Source organism: Phasianus colchicus, chromosome 2, assembly GCF_987193195.1.
Source record: "Phasianus colchicus chromosome 2, bPhaCol1.hap1.1, whole genome shotgun sequence".
NCBI lineage: Eukaryota > Metazoa > Chordata > Aves > Galliformes > Phasianidae > Phasianus > Phasianus colchicus.
The window spans coordinates 46,242,168-46,262,094 of NC_143437.1; the positions used below are offsets into that span (position 1 = coordinate 46,242,168).

At 40.1% G+C, this 19,927-nt stretch overlaps 1 long non-coding RNA gene across 1 annotated transcript; it reads right to left on the reverse strand.

The window, feature by feature from the left end:
* Nucleotides 1-10,160: 10,160 nt before the first annotated feature.
* Nucleotides 10,161-14,252, reverse strand: LOC149919005 (uncharacterized). Its single transcript, XR_016464715.1, has 4 exons — nt 14,226-14,252; nt 13,306-13,422; nt 11,147-11,340; nt 10,161-11,060 (listed from the first exon to the last, which is right to left on the reverse strand). It is a non-coding gene; the product is annotated as an uncharacterized LOC149919005 (long non-coding RNA).
* Between the last annotated feature and the right edge of the window lie 5,675 nt (nt 14,253-19,927).

Here is a 19,927-nt window from a genome sequence, read left to right on the forward strand (position 1 = left end):
GCTGTGATGTGTACTTCAGGCATTTTTCTGAATAGGGTCTTATTCCAGCCATGATTTAATTTTCAGTGAGAATTGCTGAGAAATCACGACAGATGAATTTCTGTTCAATAAGGCGATTGCTGTCTTCAAAAAATGTCTTGTAGCACTTCAGTATTGTGACAACAGCAGCCTAAGTAATACAGCAATGTGTGTGGTGGAACGGATGGCCATGAGGAGCAATTACATGTTCAAAAATGTTTAAAGGACATGGTTCAGTGATAGGACTCAGATGGTCAGGTTGGACTTGATGGTCTTTAAGGTCTTTTCCAACCTGGACAATTCTATGATGCTATGAGATGAACTTCACCTAAAAACAAGATTTGTGGGTCAAGGCTACTGAGGCATGTGATACTACATAAACACATGTGGCTGAGCTTATCTGAGAATTTTCCCAATATTGTGAACGAGTCTGCTCCAGTGCCAGAGGACCTCAGCAGCATTGCTGAACTGATCATCATGTACTAAGTGGGTCTGAGGATGCAGAGAAGATGATATTGTTACATTATTCATCATCTTTGTTTTGTTGACAGAGACTCATTGACCTTAAGGGTTTTCCTCATTCAGAAATAAATATTTCCTCTGCCTCTTTCTACTGTGCCAGCCAACAGCACCATGAGCTGTTCAGGTTCAGAAGTTGCTAGAGAGGAAAACTTTTCTTGGAGCGTTAGAAGGTTAGAGTCTTTCCGTTCTTTCTGGATACTACATTGTATCTTGGTTTTCCTGAGAAACTACTGTTTTTTTAAAGATTGTTTTCTGCATAGGAAAAAAAAAGTATTTAAGAAGGCAATAAAGAAATTGCTAAACTTGGGAAAGGTGAAATGCCAGAGACAGAAAACCTCTGAATAGTCTTTAGAAGGGTCAAATGGCAGAGGCTGGGTCATCAGTTGCAAAAAGAAGTCAATCAGAACTACAATATCCTGATAATTAATCCTCTCTGAGCTTCATTTAACATCAAAGAAGCTGTAGAATCTTGGCAAAGAATAACAGAAAGAAAAGCCTCTGAACCAGGGTAGGGATGTCTCTGGAAAGCTGATAACCAAATTGACACACAGAGAAATCAAATGAATCAGCTTCCCTCCTTCTGCCCTAAATGGAGTTTTGATGTAAACCACAAACTGATGTAAATCATAAAATATATTACTCATATTGGACTTTTATTGCTTTTATCCACTTGCTTTAAGCAGCAGTCACTCGAAAGTAGGTGCTTGCTGTTTGTGAAGGCAGACATCAAGATCCTCAGCACTTCTGTGGCCCACTTATAAAATAGATTGCATTTGAATTAGTGATGGAGAAGGCCTCGGGAATTATAATCTTCTCCCATCTCTGTGCAGATTATTTTTCTTTCATTCCACTTTTCAGACCCCTTTTTTTGACAGGGAAATGCAAATGGTAACATATCAAGAGCAGGAGTTGCAGTTGAAAAGGAGCACGAGGTGTAGACATCCATTGGAATATCTGGATGAATGGCACAATAGAAGTACAAAGAATTACTTTTACTGCATATATTTGGCTTATGATTCTAGCTGTTGCAGGGTTTAGATGAAGTGTGTTCTCTCTTATTTGCTGTGCTGCATTTCCAAATGAATCAGCTGGTAGAGGACCTTGAGGTCCAGGTGCATTTTGCTTCCTGTGAGAACACCACATCAATGTTTTACTGAGCACATGGTAGCTGTTTAGCTTCTTGTCTTCCTCACTCAAAGTACCTGTGGTAATCCAGTATCAATTGGTGGTCTGGTTCTAGAACACCTATTGTCCCTTCCATACAATGCACGGGTCCTCAGAGTGTTATATTCAGAGGCTCGGCATTTCTGCATCTATGTTAATGACACATTTCAAATGAAACTCTTTCCCTTGTTTTCTTCCATTAATTGCTTTTCAATGCTCTAAAAGTAAGCTTTTTGATGCAGTCCTATTGACACGGCGCAGAGTGGCAGGCACCAGATAATGGCTTTGAAAGCTTCTGAGCAGGAGTCAATCAGCAGTAACCCTAAATGTCAGTGGTATGTCCCTTATTGCAAGATTTCATCACAGCTCTCCTGCACCAAGCAGCTTCATACGGTTGTTCTCTCACACAATCCCATTAATTTTTTTTCTAAGTCATTATTTGAGATATTCTTTCTTCTCCTGCAAGAAATATGTGAGGTGAGCCTTATTTGGGGAAGTATCTCTCCCAAGAAATAAAAGAACAACAAAACCAGAAGCGAGTTTCAGACTAAGCAGGCACTGGCACAGCACAGTGGATACAGATAGAATTAAGTGACAGTGACTATCCCTACAGCCTCTTACATCGATCTGAAGTTCTTCTCCAGTGATTGTAAATGGTCGTGCAGAAAGGCCCAGGAAAGGCAGCAGTTTGGCCTCAGGTATCACATCCACACTACAACTCATTGCTGCTCTCATGGTTCTAGAGCCGTAATGGGAAAAGGGAAGATAGGGGCATATGCTCGGGCAAAGGCTGATAATTGCCTATGTGAGTATTACATTTACAGTATTTATGCTGAAGCCTAGACACCAATAAAATTAGGTACTCACTATTAAAACAGTAAGTGACTTGTTAAACCATCCTATAACCTTATGAAAGCCTATAAATTTGTGGTGAATCTGTGGTCTGATGTTTTTTATGCTAGAAGCCAACTGGAAACTGCTGATGAGAAGGGAGTCCTTTCTCTGCTCTTGCAGCTATTTGCAGTGTGCGATTTAATTAATCTTGGCCCTTCACTACCCCTGCAGAACTGACTTATTTGCTCATTTAACAAAATTCAAACCAGGATTAACCCCTTTGAAGCCAGCATCAGCACCTTCATGAAGCAGGTGTGAACTTCTCTCAGGGACTACTTTCATCTCTTGTCCTCTACTGTCTATTTGAAATGTAGCTTTCATAGAATCAAATAATGTTTGCACACGACAGCCTTCAAAGCACAGTGGACACAAAGAAAAAAAGGTTACAACACAGCAACTCACCCAGCTTCTCGTGTCACTGAAAAACCGTGCAGATGTTTCTGAGATGTAAGAGATTAGGAGAGGTGGAAGTTTTATATGAAGGGCCAGAATGCTCTTGGGAGAGGCTATGGCAACATGGCTCTGTTTCAAGATCACAGCTGAGAAGGCTGTACTTGGACAGAATTTGTGAACAGGGCAGTCAGCATCATTTGGTCACAGAATGATCCAGAGGAAAAAAAAAAAATAATCCAAGTCATAATGAACTCTTCTTACAAATGAAAAGGAAATAGGAATATATCTCAAGTTACTGTATATTAGCAACAACACTGTTGCTTGACAGTCACTCTACAATAGGCTATAACCTCACCACATTTTCTTCCTTTGGCAAACATTCTCATAGGAAAAATTAAAAGAGAAAAAGAGAAATTACAGGTCTGAGCATAGTGATTATGGAAAAGATAGACAGAAATTAGACCTTTATACAAAGAATGTAATTCTAAGCTTTAACAATCATGGGCTTGATGTTGCAAAATGCCTACGACAGACTATGTTAACTGCATTTTGACTGCATACAAAGAACAGAGGTGTCTTATTCTCCTGGCCACAGTGGGGTTCTAATCTTTTCACACATTAAGATGGTATATTTTCGAAGACCCTTGATACTTCTTGCTTTTAGATTTGCTTGTTTGAGGTATTTTAAAATCATTTTTTGAAGAAAATCATGAAAATCTCCCTGGTATCACAAAGCCAGTTTTCCCTGGTTTCTACCACCCTGCTCCAACATTTTGCAACTTATTTAACTCTTCCCACCTTAAAATGCAGTTTTTTTGTTTGTTTGTTTTTAAACTCATCATTTGCGTAGGAAAATAAGGTAGTCTTCATATGCCTAAAAACTCTTGATCAGCCTTTCCAATTTCAGATATCCTAATTAAAAAAACAAAAACAAACAAAAACAGAAAAAAAAAATCCCACATAAACAGGAACTCTGAATATTATGCTAAAACGGTTTCTCAAAACTATTTACTTTTTTTTTTTTACAACTACGTACAACTCCAAAAAACATCCAGCTAGAATGGCCTCAAATCCAAATGCATTCACTTTTTGGGTAATCACATTTGGTGCCATTTCTTTATAGTTAAGTTTTCCAAATACTGATCAAATTAACCGAATAGAATTTGGTGAAAAATCTTCCACTTTCTTTTCTGTCTTACATTAAGTTGCCTATACAAAGTTAAATTTCACAATTAACTGTCTGCCAGACCATGCTGTCACTAACAGGTGTCCCCTCTTCCCAGGCACCACATTCTCTTCTTTTTTTTTTTTTCCTCCATCTACTGGATGCTTTCCTTCTGCTCCAAATGAAATCTCTTGCCATAGGCAAGCATCCTGTGTATGTTTTAGGAAGCAAGGTTTTATACTTTTAATAACGGAACCAGTCACATTACACAGTATTATGTATGTAGTTTGACTTGTAAATAAGGTCACCAGAAGTGAAACAGTTATTTCTTGGGATCCAGTAATCAAGGCCAGGTGCTTGGTGGGATTGTGTTTAATTTTCACATAAGATAAAATTTGATTGGTTATGATAGAGGATTCTCTGTCCATTTCAAAGATAAATACTGCTGATGCACATAACATTATGGAAAGATCAAACTTTCAAAATACTGGCTAATGAACAATTATGATCAATACCAGCAATGACAAGATGCTTGTGGATGAATTAGCCATTGCATTCTTTCATCAGTTACAGAACAGCCAATGAGACATGTCATTAGAATTTAAAAGACATGGGAAATAGAACAAGTTAATAGAAAGTAACTGCAGAATAATCACAAATTGATTCAGCTTATATTTAAAACCAAAGAATAAATATGAGTATGTCTTTAGCTAGGGATTTGGATTTCAGAAAAGCAAATTTAGACAAGCTAAGGAAGCTGATTAGCAGAATCTGGACTGAGATGATACAGTAACTTGACAGTGGAACGAGAAAGAGATTTTCTATTGCCTAAAAAGCTAAAAGTAACAGAAAAAATGTACCCCACTTTTTATCTAATTAAACACTCATCTTTAAAAAGATATTAAAAATATATCATTCAAAGCTATATAAACATAGGTTATTAGGACATAAGTAAAAAAAAACCTTGCAAGAACTAGAAAGGGAAAAGGACAGATCAGCAAGTAAAGCTAAATTTCACAGGTCAAGACACACAAAGGTAAAAAAGGAAACTGCCAACATTGATCTGAGTTAGATTCTGCAAACAGCAAAATGCCCTCAAACAGCAAAATGCCCTTTAGCAGAGCAGAAAGAAACAAGGGGAAAACTATCTGCTCATATAGGTGGTGGGTTAACCTGTAGATTAAAGATTAGCTTGGTGTGATGCCAAAATTAAAGGAATAATGTACACAGATTTTCAATATGGATGGATGCATTGACAGCAATAGCAATAAATGGGATCAAAATAAGGCATGGGAATTAAAGCTACTACCCTGGAGAGGAAAGCAAAAACTGAGGAGGGTAGAACTTTCAAATGAGTATGGGAAGGGAGGAAGTGGAAGTAGTCTGCTTGCTAGAAGTAATATCTGGCACACAATGTAAGAGTTTTTGTGACCCAATTTTAGAAGGCATTGCAAATCAAATGTGGTAACTTATAAGTGGAAACTACTTACAAGGAAAGGGAAAGGAGAAACAGGATCAGGAAACTTCTCCAAAAATGATCCAATCAATTATTTACAACTTTGGTTGTATGGCCTTAGGTCAGCTTTGGAAGGAAAAGAGAACAAAAGATATGGAGATAAATACAAAGGAGCTACAAAGGGTAATAGCTTAATTTCAATACCAATTAACTATTAAATATAAGTGCTGCTTCAGGCTCTGCTAGTTCCCAGAAAAGTCCAGAAACAAGAAGAGCAGGGGAAAGAAAAGCAGGTAGCCATTCCAAGTACGTATTTTCTGTCACCTATCGTGTTATGGACGTTCAAATATATCGCAGTCACTTCCTCTTGATATGTTTATACAGGAAGAAACTTTCTTGTCCAAAGGGATTTTTTTTAATGTCCTGGAACCAAGTAATTCCACCATATCTACTTTCCTTCTTCCATTCTTTCCCACTGTTACTCTCATACTGTTCTATGTGATGCTGCTTCCCGATTCTGTCAGTGATGCATTTGTTCTATTTGTGCAAAGATCACTAATGAAAATGAACAGGGTCAGATCCTCCAGGAACCTGCTGCTACTTCATCTTTAAAGCAGGGCTATTTCCCCTGCAGTAGTTCCTGGCTGTGCTCTACTTCCCCCTGGTAATCCCAATCTTTCCAACCTGACTGCAGTACTGAAATCTAAAATAAATGATGATCAAAACTGGTATGGAGCCCCTAAACTCTTATTGAAACTCAATTCCAGCCTCTGTCAGGACTTGCAGGGGGATTGGACCAAGGCCCTCTCATAGCCTGTCAAGCTTGAACCATCTTATGGATTTCTGAGGCATTTAAGGGGCCCTGTCACAGCCCTGGGGAGATCCAGCAGTGGTGCTGTTAAGGGGCTTGAAGCTGCACTAGGAGAGCAGCAGGAGCCACATAGCAAGCAAGGCTGACCCCTGTCAGACACCTTCTCTCTGAGTATTGTACAGTATCCAACTAGTAGAAGCTGCCCTGAGGCTATTCTGACTCTCATGCAGTCCCCTGGCAGGTCAAAAACACAGGAAGACATATGAAATTAACTTGTATTCACTCTATCGCTGCAGAAGTGCTCCCACCCTGAGCACAGGAGGGGGGATGAGCAATGCACTGCCCCTTCCCTATCTGAAGTTGATTTGCCTTCCCTCCTCTGGAAAGCAAGACAAGTGAATAAAGAAATCAAATAAACAACGGTCTGCTGACCCCAGGGATGATGTACTACGAAAGAATAAACCTGATTGTTGCCAAGAAGCAGTTCTCTGCCCACTGCTTCTCTATGCCTGCTGTGTGACCTGAAGAGAGGGTGAAGAGAGAAAGCTCTGTGGTGTTCCATGCAGCTTTTCTCCAGCGAGCAGCCCTAGGCCTGAAGCATCCCCTGACAACCCACAGGTGTACACCGTCTAGAAAAATACTGAAAGAAAGCTGAAGAAATACTCCAGTAAACGCCAAAGGTTCAAAAAATGTATTCTGAAACAGTAAATTTTGCATTTTGCTTTAGAGAAAACTTTGGTGTATGTATTGAAAGAGAGTTTTGTTGACCCCATTCATTTGAGAGAGCTCCAAGGCTGCAGAAGTCCCAGGACTGTGTCTGAAGAGCTAGGAAAGAAGCAGAGACAAAACCTTTCTGTTTCAGAACATGAAGGCCCCAGCTGAGTACATGCTGCTGCCATGCACCCTGCCACAGCAAGAGTTTGCTTCTCTTCGGGGTGTGGACAAGGGCTTGACTGAGACACATCCTTCTGCAGCACAGCAGAGAAGTGTGTAACATGCTCCTTAACTGAACAGGAAAAGAGATTTAAATCCAACTATTTTTCCAATGAGATGCGATTTCCACAAAGTTGAAAACGCCCTTAGGAAAATTCAGATTCAGCTTTACTATTTTTAATTTCTACCAGAAGACCTAAATTAAACAATTTTGTCTGAATGGCTTTGGCATTAATTTCTGTCTTTTTCATCTGTTCAGTGCTCCATGGGTGCTGTTGCTAGGTACCTGATGACTCCATGGTCTCTGGATGTGCTGCCTGAACTGCATACCTCGTGATGTGTTGGCTGCTTAACCAGGAGGACTCATTGCTCCAGAACAGTTCAGCTCATTTCAGAAATATCTCAATGACAAGCATTTCTATTTCTCCTTTAAAAAACAATACCAAAATGCTGGAATTTGCCTCCAGGTAAAAATCTGTTCTCCTATTATTTCTACCTCTATTTGAATAAACAGAAAATGAAAATGAGCACCTTCCTGCTCATTTACTTTGCCAGTTACTGCCAGTTACTTTGGTACAAAGACAGAATTGAAAGCAGGCTCATTTTCAGCTTATTTTGATTTCCCACATGAAACCAGCCCAAACCCTGAAGGTCCATTACCTAAAGGGCTTTGTTATTGATCTGAGCCAGACCATACCTGCAGCCCCCAGGACAGCAGTGTAGTCCATGGAGGGTGGCAACTGGTAAGTATCTGCAACAGCATACCAGCTGCTTCTATAAGAACTATCAAATGAAAAACAAACAAACAAACAAAAATGGTAACAGCAGCACAGAGCTGGCCCCCACCCCTCCTGGTTAAACTGTCAATAGACATTCCCTCAGCACATGGTGTGCTGACACCATCATGTTTGTCTATGGCTCAGTGGCACTGGGAGTTTAGATTTCCACTAAACAAAATCACAAAACAATAACAAGTGGAACCAAAAGCACAACCTCACCCTTCTGATCAATAGCTCTACAGCTGACATCCCCAAGACCATTTTCACACTTAGTGTTTTCTAAAATTTTATCCAGAAAAGCAAATGTTTTCACTGCTAAGTGAAGTACATTGAGGTTAACAGACGGCAGTGATCCTCCTGGGCAAGAAAGAACTCGTCCACTAGGAGCCTTTCCCCTGCCCCAGCTGTGTGCTGGAATATTCCACACTGGTGCAGCCATTTGTTCTTTCAGGCCTTGGCTTTGATACACAAGCTGGGTGATGCCTAAAGGGTAAAGTTCTGTAGCATTTTCCAGCATAAGATTTGGCAGAGAGCAGAGTCAAAGGTTATCTCATTTTCTGGCTTGTTTTTAAAAAGATCCTAGAGCACTTTCTGGCTCTGCTGATGACCAGAGGATTCAAAACATGTTTCTAGACATTAAGCTTTTTCTGAACACTATTCTTTTTCACTTAGTGTTTTGTCAGACATGACATTCAGCAGGAAAATGATTCCTTCTTACATTTTTGTGGGAGTTACGCAGCCCAAATTATTGCACTGAATTTATGGAGTAAAGCACCATGAACCAACTCTGTAAACCAGGAGAAAGGAAAGCTCAGCTCTTAAGGTATGGAGAATACAGCAATTGACATCCTAGAGATTCTATATTAGAATACAGGAGAAAAAAACAAATGGAAATTGCACTCCATTTTACTCTGTGAATACCAAGAATAGGTGAAATGTTAAGGCAGGGTTGTTATGGCAACAAGATAGCTACTTCAAAAAAGCCCCACAGTCTTGTTTCTGCACAGATTGCTCCAGCAAGGAGGGGTGAGATGGTGTCTTTCAGTAAAATAACTGATGCAATGGGAAAAAATATATCAAACAAGCTTTTGGACGTATCAAGCTTCTTGAAGAACAGTTTGTGCTCCTGAACGTTTGTCTCCTTTATCCAGTTATTTCAGTTGCCCTCAGAAGACCTTCACATAAAACACTTCTTACTTACGTCTTTAGTCTGTCTTGGCTACAGCAGTACTCTTGTGACAGACTGCCACAATGAGATGCATAGCTGCTGTCAGAAAAGCTGTGTGGGGGGAGTCTGCAGCTAGGTATCAAAAAGCAGCTGGACAAGAATGACAAAAGCTACTATCAGACTCCTGTATATACAGAGTTCAGCTTAACAGAAATACAGTGACCGTCACAGTAGTTTCCTTGATCAAAATGTATCTGGAAAAGTAAAAATAAGTAACAAAATACAAAGAAAGTGACCACCTACCCTATGCTTTCCTCTGGTTATTTTACTTAAGACATGGTGCTCTGCAGCAGCAGCCTTGGGTGGGAAGGGAGCTGTATGCTGCAGAGGGACGTATTGAAGAGATAGATCATGAAGGGAAGGAAAAGTAAGACAACAAGGAGGAACTAAGGATAAGATAATGAAATGAAAAGAACTTAGAAAAACGTTGAAGTCCAACTGGCAAAGCGGGAGGACATTGAGTCACTGTTGGACATAGACACAAAGTCTAGAATTGTGAACAAGGGTATTGCCTCCTTCCTGAGTGCTGCTGTTCTACTGCAGGAAAAAAAGTGATACTACTGCTTTGGTGGTGCTCACCAGATTGGGCCTGGCAAATATACAAGCTGAATTTGACCTGTTTGCCATCTGCACCACATTTGCATATATCCTGTTTCACAAAGAGAAACTCCAGTTGCTTTAGAACCAGATTGAAGTTTCAAGCCCTTCAGGATCACCGGGCTTAATTCATTTTTCCATACAACTCCGCAGGAAACAACTCAATGATTTTTCTTACATTTTTGTATTACCCCACTTTAGATATTTGTTGGCCTCTATGCATAAAGGGTCTTCTGCTTGGTTGAACAAGCACACCAGCTAGCCCGAGACCCGAGATGTGTGGAGAAGGGGATGTATGACCACCTGTGGGTTGCAAAGGATAGGCCAGTGTTGGCTGGTGTTCTGACAGCAGTGGCAGCTGGATGGGAGTGAGTGCTGGGGAGAAGGAGCAGCAGGAGTCAGAGCCCTACTGGATGCTGGAATTAAATTCTAGAAAGGATTTCAAATGCCCCAGCCTTTATGGACTTTGGCAGAAGGTTGGTAGATGGTGACTGATTAGGAGTGATTTGGCTCAGAGTATAACACTGTAGGTAATAGGAGTGCTTGGAAAATCTCAAACTCATTGGAAAGGGAAGAAAAGCACAGAAGATGCTTTGTGATGAACCAGAGCTTGAGGTGAGCATTTGGAGCTGGGGTTGACCTGGAACACTGTGCCACACCAGTGCCCAACTGGGACCCCATAAGAGAATACAGAGAGATTTGGAGTTATCAAAGCTCATCACTGGGTCAGCTCTCCTTGCTCCCTATCATGCAGAGCAGCTGTCTCAGGCTGCACACCAGCCAGGATAGAGATTTTTTAGAATCTTTCATGAACAAAATGGTAATGGGCTCATTTTCTTTCAGTGCTTGTTCTGCTTGAAAACAACAGCATTTAAGGCAATGGCACGAAGTCTGTTTAGCAGCAATATGGAAAAGATACACATTTCTCTTCACTGTGTCCTGAGAAGTAACTTCTGAGAAGTAACTGTTAATTTTAAAAGAGGACACTCTGCTTCAATGGATGAAAACCTTAGTAAATCATTTGTGTGCTGTTCCTTGCCCTGTCAATGGTTTTCCGTGTGACATCTTTAGCTGCTCCAGAGTTTTCTGCACCTGGTGACCTGGAATATATATGAGCAGATTTATCTTATCTAGACTGGACTCTCAATTTTGGTACTTGATAACCTTAAATTAAAGGATGCCTCACCTTGAACATCAGCTCTCATTTTGTAGGTGCCCCTGGATTAACTGCTACACAGGATGGATTTAACAGTAGAAAGTGATTCTTGATATCCATCTTGGAGGGAATCATAATAGAACGCACCAAAATACAGCACAGCAGCCACACCATGTTTTGACTTCTAAAGGGTCTTGACTTGCCACCATCTCTGCAAGGGTTGTCTGTTTGTAGCACACAGAAATAGTGGTTTTAAAGAAACTCTTACCTATTTGCAGACAGCAGCTTCCTGTCCTGATGTTTACAGCAATGAAAATGCTGTGAAGTACTTTGAAGTAGGCTTCACAGCACAGTGTAGAGCAGACAAATGTAATACTGTTGATACCAGCGTAAAACTGAGTGTAACATGAGCAATTGAACCCATAATTGCCCTTCAGCCCCTAGCTTCCTTTTACTTAAGTGGTGCTTTGTACATATTAGGTACAAAAATGAAGGACTGTAGTTATTCTGCTTCAATTTTATTTAGTATTAAGTACGTATTTAAGGCAAGCCCTTGGGCTGTTAAAACCTCTTCAGATAGAAGTCTTTTAATAACTGAGAACAGATATGAACAAGCCATTACATGACAGAACTAAAAAGTGAATGATTAAAAGGAAAAAGACATAGACATTTCTAATTTTAATAAAATCACAGTGCTTTTCATGGCTGTTTTTAAGCCTGAAAAAGCAAACCTTTGCTTCCCAACTGCCTTGTTTGTATCTCCAGACTGCAACCTCTGATTTACATTTATGCGCTGTTTATGCCTGGGCTTCTATCACAGCCATATCATTATTCACACTTGTCTTTTATTCCACACTGAGCTTGTGCTGCTTCTGATCACGACATGGAGCATTTCTATGGATACAGCAGACTCCAATGTGGTGTGACAGGACTTTCTAATAATTCATGGACTCTATAAAAAACATATATATGCTCAACCATACTGCCCAAAGCCACTTTGCATGTATAATTGGGCATTATTCCTGAGATATTTATATATTCACAGAATGTTTTATAATCATGAGAACATAACAATTAAATTATATATATATTTTTTAAATGGTACCTGTACTTTCCGTGTGAGCATTTTTCCCCTGAGGAAATGTATATATACGTAAAAGTATGAGTTTTCTTTATTATTTTTATTTCTACACCTTCCTGTTACTAATGTCACCTTCACATAAACAGATGCAGCAATTAGCATTACCGACTATATGTTACACCTGAAAATAGGCAATTAACCAAGGTGTTTTTTCTTAATTAGAAAATAAAAATGATGTGTTTTAAGGTGTGATATTAGTCATCTATGTGACCTTAAAGAAGCAAGATGACAGTCTACTTCTGCATTCCTGTGAAGTCTCCCAACAAAATTAATTTCATAGAATTCTACAGTCAAAGCTTCTCTGAAAGTATCTACCACTACAAAGATGCCAGGTTCATCCACACTTCCCCCAAAGCAGTTTCCACTGAAAAAAAAAAAAAAAGAAAAAGAAAAAAGAAAAAAAAAAAGCTGACACAGCATACTACTTTTTTGAGACTAGATGCAAAACCAGATGGTGTATTCTTGGAGTGAAATACACTTCCATACTTTATGGAGTGCCAAAAGATATGACTGCCTGGCCAACAGCTCTGGGGGCAATTTAACAACCCCAGTGATGCTACATAACCACATGCCTGAGGTTGGAGGCTGGTGTTGACTTTGGATTGTTGATCTTGGTCTACAAAGGGAAACATAAGGTTGGCACCCAGCAGTAAGATGCTGAGCCTAGAGAGAGGGTACAGCAGCTTCAGTCTGGGCATTGAATACAGCCCAAGGTACTTACAGGAGGTGAGTGACCTGGAAGCACCCAGGGCTGCACCCTCCAGCTTTGAACAGTTGCACAATAGAGCTGTTGAACACAATAAAGCTCTACAGCAGCCCTGCTTTATATTCTCCACACGAAGCCACCATTCATGCAATAACAGTTACTCATCTACTCCGGCTCCTGTTCTCATTCCTCCTATCTCTTGCCAGTCACTTTCTTCTTGGAAGCAAGAGATCATCATCTCTGATTTGAATGCAAAACTGTTTACCTGCCTGCAGCAGATTTTTAAAAGGAAGAATCACCGTATTTATTTTAACTGACTGTAAATTCCCATGCTTTGATTACCTGCAGCACTCTAAATTTTCACATGCACAGTAAAAATGAGAACAGTAGGTCTTGTCTTAGTTCCAGCTGGAATTGAATTGCTTTCTTCAGAGTGTATGGTGTGACGGTGTTTTGGTTCTAGGAGAAAAACAATGTTGACAACACATTGATGTTTATAGTTGCTGCTAAACAGGGTTGTACAGAGCCAAGATCATTCTCAGCAAAGGGCCCAACGAGCTGAGAGGGAACAAAATCAGGACATCTGACTTAAAATGGCCAAAGGGATATTCCATATTATGCTGACATCATGCAGAAGGAGTTTTGAAAGAGGCAAGAGTGCAAATCACTCTCTCTGCTGCTTGGGATCTAGCTGGGCATTGGTCAAGGGACGGTGAACAATTGCTTATGCATCACTTGTTATATATGTATATGTGTATATATATATATATATATTTCTCGCTATGATCCTTTTCTTGGTCTTAGTAATAGATTTATCTCAACCTATGAGATCCACTTTCTTTTTTGCCCGATTTTCTCTCCCATCCCACCAGGAAGGGGAGGGGAAAAAGCAAATGACCATGTGATGCTTAGCCACCTGCCAGGTTAAACCACAACAGTCTTATTGGAGCCACAGGAACAGGGGAGGAAGGAAAAAATAAATAAATAAATAAATAAAAAGAGATTAGGATGCCAACTTTTTCATCACTCTTAAAATACAGCAACATAAGATCTCTTACTTAATCACCTAGCTAGAGAGCAGCCACAGCAGCAACAAAGCACTTCTCTCCTAGCACTGAGGTACTGTAACACTACAGTGTGATAGAAAGCACAACAATAATAGCAGGGTAGCAAAACCCTATGCAACACCAAGTGAGGACATCTCCAATGCAACAGCTGCAGGCACAGAAACAAACAGAAGAAAAGAAAAAAAAGCTACATACCCTTAGAAGACCTCAGGTAGACAGGGAACCCCAGCAAGATACCCCCACCTCCACTGCCAACCCTTAAATGAGGTCTGGGAGGGGGTGGATGCTGGCTACACCCCTACCGGTCACTCAGGTACATTGCATGCACCTGAGCGCCTCTGGGTTGGTTCTGCCTTCCCACCAGGTGCTCAATCACTGCTTCAGGCCAGGACTTAGCATTACCCCTACAGATACTCAAGAGAATCTTACTGAAAAAAAGTCAGGAGAGGCTTCCCCCTTCCTTCTGGGAGACAACAGAACAGATGTATATTCAATACAGAGGTTTGTCTTCATCTTCATCATTCTGGTCATTAGCCATAATTATTCACTGAAAATCTGTGTCCTGAAGCCTGAGATAGATATTTCCTATTAAACGTTAATACAGTTTGCAAGTCTGTAAGGAAACAAAATTTATTTTGTTGATTAAGGACACTATAGCATATGGCTCTGCCATTACCATGACAGCACCTTTTCACACTTCTTGTCAGCAGTAGAGGATGTGTCATGGGAATGTAGTAGTTTTGATAAATTATGAGAATATCTTTAAAACTTTGGCTGTAAACAAAGGGATATGGAAACTGAAACTTTTGCTGAAATACTTTTATTGTAGCCATAAAAAGATGAAAGAGGATTTTGAGTAAAAAAGTAGGTACTGACATCCACAAACACAATATAAGATCTAGAGTCAGCTTAGGACATTGTCTCAATCCCAGTCGTGAACTGTAGTCAGTGCTTAGCCAAAATGTATGAGATATAAGGCAAGCAAGACATAGGCTTCCCCTGGCAGCATTTCCAGCCTTCCTTTGCAGATTTTGCAGACACACCTTCGTTTAGGACAAAGCTGGTAAAGTAAGACCCCAAAGTTTTACTGCCTTGGAGAAATCACATCTGAACAGCAGTGCAATCTGGCCTTGGAAGACCACTCTTGCAACTCAGAACTGTTCAACATTCCTCGAATGTCTGCTCAGCATGCACAAACTAGAAATAAATAATAAGATGAGAAGATGGATTTGGTGACCAAGAAGAGAGATCTTTTTTTTTTTTCCCTTTTTTTTTTTTCCTCTTCAGAATTTACAATAGAAGAGTGAGCTCTGAGGCTGCATGATCGTTGTGCTTATTCAAAGAAGTAAAGCACAGTTCTTCACTTCCTGCTTGATTTATTGCCAGTGAACAGATGCCTGTGCGTGGGTCTTGATACATGCGTTCAGTGGTCAGTATAATATGAATTGACTATTAGAAAACGCGTATTAGTTTCATAGCCAGACTGCAACAAAAAATATATTTTCAACTCCTTTATTTATGATTTTTTTCCTTTTTATTAATAAAAGAAGTCTGATACTATTACTCTTGTTGAAGTCAGTGGGATCGCCCAGGCAAGGGAGCTGTTGGGTATATACGAGGTTATCAAACAGCAGGCTCTGGAACCAGCCTAAATTTAGGAGTGAGAGTCCTGCAGCAACCAGAGAGTGAAGCAAGATGTGTGTGATCAGAGGAGAGAGGGATGCTGCTGGGATAGACAGCAGAAGGAGGTGCAGGCCAAGTGGGTCTGACTGGAGGTGAAAGGAAACATCATGGAAGGATAAGGTAGAAATAAGTAGGAGTAAAAAAAAAAAAAAAACAACAAAAATCCATGACAGAGAACAGAGGTGGTGACTGACGCTCTCCTTGCCTACTGCTTTAATCCAGACTGATCATGATTTTACCTGTTATCCAGGAAGGGCATTGACTTGCCAGCTGCAAGGAAATAGAGAAATGTTTTTAAGTTAGCTGTTACTTCCTAAAAGTTTTTTTATTTTGTTTTTAAACCAGCAAAGATAAACGGTGAGAAATGAATTGCTTATGAAAATATATTTTAGTATATTAGGTAGGTATACATTAGCAAATACCTGGAAATGGGGCCTCAGGTATCTCACTCCATGGGATCCTGATCATTTAAGGCCTTATTCATTTAATAGCTGTTCTGATCACCCTGACTTTAATTGCTTCCTTTTTGGTACTCCAGTACTAAAACTGAGGGTGACAACCCCAACCAGTTCTAACCAGCTGCCATAACAATAAATACGAACATGAACAACCCAGAATACCACAAAGAAAATGATAACTGTGTTCAGCCCAGTACTTATGCAGCATGCAGAGAGCAGCTGAAAGGGCATACTGACAGAAACTTCCCTTGGAAAACAAAGTCAGGGATCACTAAAGTAAATGAGCCATCAAATACAGAGGGAATGTTTTTACAAACCTGCATTTCCTCAGAATACCCCTGTTATTGTGCCATTGTTTCTTAATTTCATGTCAAGTTTTGGGCAAAACACGAATCTCTATTCCTATGGTTTCACAGAGATGTAGGAGTGCCCTGCATGGCTCCAACTGACCTTCGGGGGAATAGCCACCCAATAGCTTTCAGAAGAGTCTCAACGTGTCAACTCTGGGTTGTTCAGAGCTCAGGAATAAAATACCACTCTTTGAGGGAGCAGTTCTGGGGACAATTATGTGATCCAGCTCATCAGAAGCACCAAGCACACACTTAAATCATTCTGAAATTAGAGGCATGATGAGGGCAATGAGGACCCTCTAATGGAATAATTGCATTAGCATGGGAAAGTGATGCTGCTGAGCTCTGTGGTGCTTAGACCACAGTAATGAGACCTTGATGTGCTCGTGAATCAGCAAAGCAGCAGAGGCAAAGCAGCTGCTGGTCTGTGGAAATCAGGGACATTAGGGCAGCTGAGCATCCTCATGCCAAAGAGATCCTTCTTTCAAAAACGTTGACAGAAACAGGAGGGAAAAAATAACACAGCAAGTCACCTGCTGCTCAGTTCATCTGCAGCTAGCAAACGAGGTGTTTTGAAACATAATGCACAAATGTCTCATGACCTCATGTCTCTAAAATATTGATATGAATATTACTTTTAACCTGAAATGTAGTCTGCTCTTTTGTTGACTTCTGGATGATGTAAATATGTGTCAGGGCAAGCACCAGGTAACATGGGTTAGCCAAAGTGCTGTGGTAGCTCTGAGATCCTGAGGCTGAGATTGAGAAAAAAAGAAATGGAATGGAAGCATGTGAAATTGAGAACATATGTAACAAACAACTCTGTAGCTTTTGTTTCTAAAGGATGTGGGTTTTGTTTCTGGCTGCAGCATTTTTGTGTTCTTTCCTGCTTCATCCATTAGCAACATATTAAAAAAAAAAAAGAAATGAATACATAAAAAATATTTTTGTACATATACACATATTTATATTCAACAAGGAAATTGTTCTATAATTGGCAAAGAAATTAAGGTACTTCTTCTCCAATAAGAGAACCAAGCTTAAAGCCTACAGGAAGTTTATTTGTGCAGAGCTTGCATGCTGTTAAATATAATGTGAGAGTGGAAGAACAGTCAAATTTCACAGTGGGGGTCCTATCCAGGAATTTGATTATTTGTTTACGCTATAAATCACTATGTAAGTCCCTGTAGTTGGAGTATGCAAATGCTGTAAAAATTTGCTAGTTTTAAATATCTTTCTGAATGAAAATGTGAGAAAAACAGACAACCCATAAAATTGTTAATAAAAGCCATTTCTTGATGAAGTAGAAGAAAAATGAATATATTTAGGCAGTCCAGGAGAATTTAATGGTGAAACTGAACTTTGGGGATTCACATGGGCCCTAAGTCAGCACAGCAGTAAGAAGGAAGAAATCTTTGAATTGCAACTGGTGATTGATGTGCTTGAAGCATTGCTTTGCTGCATGCTTGACTGACACAGCAGCCACTGTGGTCAGCCGGAAACAGTGAGGGATGCTGTCCTTTGGCAGTGCTTTGTGGGACTCTTTCCTTATTTTCTGTTGCAAAGAGCATTATCTGATCTTTCACCACTTCTGAGAAAGAGCCAAATTTTCTCCTTTCTAGGTGCTTTCTTCTGCTCCAGTCATATGTACTTACCTATGACAATTTGTAATAGTGTTTTCCACTATGTAGCTTCTGTTCAGTGAAATGTTCAAGTGTTTAACTGCTTTCACACACAGCAAAACCCTAATATGCTAATGGCCAAGCACTTGTGTTAGTTCTTCCTTCAGTGAACACTATAAGCCAAACTAACCAACCCCGAAAAGTAATTTGTGCATACTTATGCTATAAAGTGCATTTCACTATGTTATTAAAATGCAGTTAAACATCAGCAGTGGAAGAATCATAATCAAATTTTCTACAGTATTTCATGCCTGCTACAACTTCACAAAAATAGTTGCTATTATGAAAGATATTTCTGTAGAAGAGGAGATTATATATTAATTTTAGAAATAGAATAGGTAGGTCGCTCTAAAAGTAATGCCTCCTATTTATTTCCAAGGAAACTACAAAAAAAGAGCACAATAACACTTCCTGATAGAGCAAATTCTCAGCTATGAAACAGTATTTTTCAACAGAGTCATCACCATTAGCTATGCATTTTCACCAGCCATGAACAAGAGACTGCATGCCATGCTCATCAAAATCAGCACCAGCTGAGGTGACCCACTGTCACTGTCACTACTGCTAAAATGCACCACCCACCTCCTCACTGTGCTCAAATCCACTGCTTGGTCTCCACAAATGTACAGCAAGTATCAATGAATGTCAATGGTTGCAATTTTTTCTGTATAGAGGAATTCACTGTCACGTCTTTGCTTCATCCACGCTTCCATGTCAGACACCATACTGTTTGACTGCCCCTCTGCTGCCATCTATCACATGGCAACAAGATGTAATGGAATATTGGTGGGAAGACTCAACCTCTTCTGTCACACCACCAACATCTGCCTCTGGTGTTGTGGGCCAACAATAAACAGTAAAATAGGAGGCATTACTATCAGAGCAGCTTTCATATCTTCATTCAGCCAGAGATTGCATTACATGTCTCTGTAAGCAGAAATTTCTTTTCCTGAATTATCCTCCATTCAAGAAATCTCTGTCCCAAGTACAGCACAGACATGTTGCTCCAAATTCAGCTGGTCTACTCCAGTAAATGAAAATGGCTGTTGCACAATACCTACAACATCAGTTCTTCAGGCTTATTTGAGTCTTCAGCCTTCGGTAACTATAAAGCAAACAGAAAACTTCACTGCCTTTCTTGCATCACTGAAAATTTTCCCATATGTAATTTGGAGAATTATACATACGTATGCATGGCACATATATAAATCTACATATATCTTTTTGAAAGTATAAAAGCATCTTCATCTTCCAGCATCTTCATGCTGGACTTCAATCACCAAGACATGTTGGTCCTCATCCTCACATGGGCTCCATCGCAATGCAGGGCATGGCCACCCCTCAGCTCCCTCCTCCAAGAGCTCCTCAGCAGGACATGGCCAATGCCCATTCCTCTCGCACTGACACCAGGAGAGCTCCAACAGCCACCCATCGGCCAGCTCTGAGGCACCTTCTTATTCCATAAGTTTAGTCAGGAAGACTGTCGACTCCTTTTTGGAGATGAGGTGGAAACGATGATGATCACTTTCCCGACAGGCAATAATTTCTTCTTAGCAAAGCCATTAGAACCATCAAGCAAATCTGCAGCACAGTACATAAAGTAATTTCAGGGATGCATCTTATTTACTCAACTACCTGTAACGAGGCTGGTTTGTTCTAGCCTGTTCTGTCAGTCACTGCGTTAGAAATACAGATTACATTTATTCTGAAAAATATTATCCCAT